Source organism: Opisthorchis viverrini (genome assembly GCF_000715545.1).
Source record: "Opisthorchis viverrini unplaced genomic scaffold opera_v5_548, whole genome shotgun sequence".
In the NCBI taxonomy this organism is placed as follows: domain Eukaryota; kingdom Metazoa; phylum Platyhelminthes; class Trematoda; order Opisthorchiida; family Opisthorchiidae; genus Opisthorchis; species Opisthorchis viverrini.
In genome coordinates, this window is record NW_008752199.1 from 12,428 (window position 1) to 15,978 (window position 3,551).

The window sequence follows — 3,551 nt, forward strand, 5'->3', positions numbered from 1 at the left end:
GGTTGGCGACACTACAAGATATGGTTGCCGAACGATAACAGTGGCGTTCTTGTTGTCAGTTTCTATCCAGATTGCTTAAGTGAATGTCTGGAGGTGTAGGTACCTCGGAATGATTGTGATAAGCTAGCATTAAGTCCTTTACTCTTTTCTTCACAATAAGGCTTTCAAATAAATCATGGTTGTACGGCAGTGAAGCATCGGTGTTGAACACTGATGTCATGCTGTCTATGATGATGATGATGATTGCTTGCATTTTGATACAGCGTACAAGGTCAAACGAGTCTGGTGTGAAAGTAACACGAGCTCCTTGTCGCGCTTGCTTCAGAGTGCGGACATTGAAGTCAGCCAGATAGACCAGGCGTCGGAGCTTCAGAATGTCAGGGCCGCATAACACGCACATGTTTCTTGCAAAAACGATGCAAGACGAACAGAGTCATCAGTCCTAAGTGCTGGGCCTACGAGGATATATTCACCAATGGGATGGGGAGAGGGCGAAGAAAAAGTCTGTCTGAGAGAGAAAGATGGGAGGCGTCAGCAGTAGCATGTTTTCGCTTATCCACCCTGCTGTACGCAGCAAGTAACGCGACTCAAATGATGGTACCTTGCAACGGCTGATTTGGCTTATGTGTCTTTCATGATTGAGTCTTCTGGGATACTGCCAGGGCACCTACACCTGGACAAGAGGACGATTAGGCTCAAAAGTCCGACCACAAGGCAGCGATGTTTGGCTGGGAATGTAAGTGCATCTCAATTTTTACAAAACCAATCGCAATACATGTTCCAACCCCCAACATGGAGGATCGGGGGACCGTTGACCAACCTGTTATGTGAGACTGCGAGTGTCGCACGGACACCCCACAGTATAGACCAATGGGTCCCTGAGGTACACAAACTGTCACACCACGCTAAAGTTCAGTCTGTTCGCGGGGGGGGGGGCAGCGTATGACTTGATAGCATGGTGCGAAAGAATCTACGAAGTGTTAAGTCGATGCGGCCCGCTTTCTAGGATGGGACCATGATGACCCCTCTGCGCTATGAGACATCGGAAGAAATGGCGGCCAGCGATGTCTGACTTTCGTATTCTCAGTTTCTTTCCAGATCTTACAACTGATCGCTTGGCGGTGTAGACAACCCAAAATGTTTGTGATAGCTCAGCACCAGTTCCCTTCTCCCACGCACTCTTCCTCTTTCTTTTCACCCTGACTTTAGACATAATCAGGTAAACTTTGTGGTTATACGGCAGTGAAACATCAGTGTCATCGCTGATATTTCTGTCTAATGTTGATGTTGTTGTTGTTGTTGCTGCTGCTGCTGCTGATGCCATCCGTCCCGTGGTCAAGCCGGCGCTACCTATAATGTAAGCAGTAGTTCATTAATACACTAAACAAGAATCAATTCAGATTGTTGGCCAACGTTTCGCCGCTCGACTTAATTGATAGCCGGGGATGATTGTCCTTTGATTGCGAACGATAGCCGATCGTATTGGGATTCGCCGAGTACTGTTACCCGGGGTAGCTCACATAGATGGTTTTATCTCAATGATACGAGGGCATTGCTGTTCTTATGGGAACCTCCATCTGCATTTTCAGACTCAATTCTGCCCTGTAGGATAACTTTGTGAGGAGTATGTGGTGGGTTGTGTGGTTTGTCTAGTCGTTCAGCTGTAGCACCCTTTCGGTGCCTAGCTGCCATGCCGCACGAAGGAGGCACGAGGGCTGGGATACTGTCAGGTCGCCCAAACCTAGACAGGGGAAGTCGAGTGGCAGAGGTCGGGTTCGAATCACGGACCTTTCGGTCAGTAAATTCGCGCTCTAACCACTTGGGCCATCTCGCCGGTCTTATTTAGGCTACATATAACAGCTGCTAGTTCGTTGGAATTCGAAAATTCTGAAGGATGCAACATTCCCTCGAAACGTTTCTACAGTTGAAAAGACACTACACCATATCAAGGGAGAAATAATACATTTTTACGGTTCTGTTTTCAAGGAATGTAACACGGGTCAGTGGGGAGTTGCTGAAGGACGGTGTCAACGACAAATTAGGAGGCGTCAGGTCCTAGGCTCATGTGGATATCTCGGTCCGAGTCAGAGTGTGCCAGCGTGAAGACCAACCAAGTTGGTTTTGGCAGCACAAAGTGCATCACTCCTGGTCGGGGTTAGGGAGAGACGCGTGGGATTTTATTGCGGTGGATCAGAGGCCGCAGAAGGACTGTATCGACACAGACGACGTCGTTGGTAGTTCGCGTAATACACTTTTTTGCAAACGGTTTGGTTTTAGTGGGAGACTTAATCCGGACGAATTCATTTATGATATTCCTCCTCAACTGTGCCCCGCACAAAGACCACCTCATGTTTCAGTTGGCGTGACATTCGAGGTATCGCAGGATGTCATAAACGAGAGATTGAGCTAGATTCTTCTGGATCCCCAGTTAAGAGCAAGTAGGTTTGCATATGAGTGCGAACTGCCTACAACGAGTTCAAGCAGAACGTGATGTTGATGGAATCTCGGGGAATTTGCCCATCTGATGAGTCATGAAGATTGTTGTGGGCTGTCGAAGCATTATGAGTAGTGGGTTCCGTCAGTAGTTGATGATAGCCAAAAAGTCTATATAAAACTGACCGATCTTCAGTCTTGACAACCTTCTCGAGGAGTGGCATAATACCATCAGCGTAGGCACGGTGCCCAAGACAATCCAACGCACTCACCGCGGAAATATAATTGGGCGAACTGATGTGAATTGATCTCGGACCAAGCTCAAAGGTAATACTTGGTATGCGATATCCAGGCTGATTATCACGACTTTATAGACCCAAGCAAAGTCCAAACTGCGAAGAACGCATAAATGTTTGTACGTTGTATCTTGGATGAACAAATTCACACAGTCCAAGAGTGGTGATTTCAGCGCTTCCAGTAGTCTCATCGGGTGCAACGAGGACTTTGTGCTGATTACGTCTCCAGTCCTCTTCGGTTTCCTCTAGAACTAGGTGCAACGGGAATGCCAAAGGGTTGGTAGACGGACGAATGATGCATATAAGGAGTGTGTGTCCTAATAACCGTCTCGGTCCTAAGGTTTTGGACGATGGACTTCGTCGTTCCGTTGGAACAAGACACCCTGCAACTTAAGGGATGACAGCTTGTTTGTATTCGGGGGAAATTTGTACAGGGTACTCGGTTATTAGAGCCGAAAGCTCATTCACTTCGGCAGAACTGGTTTAAGTTCCCTCGAATTGATAGATGAGGTTTTTTCCGGGAATAGTCATCGTTGTTTCGCTACCGAGGAGTCTTCGCTTAAGGTTAAAAATGAGGTTAAAACTTTGAGGAAATAGATGAAGGTTATTGGATGTTGGGGATCAATAGTGATGACCCACGGGAAATGACGAAGGCTTCTGCAAAGATGGCCAATTGCGCCCTGTTCTGGGTAACTGGATCAACTAGACCTAGGAATGTTGGTGAGACGGTCTCCGATGGGACCTTAATCCCTTCACAGGAACGATGGGCTGAACGCCTTGGAGAACAGTTTTGCTAGGCCCAGCAACTGCTGGAAGAAGAAA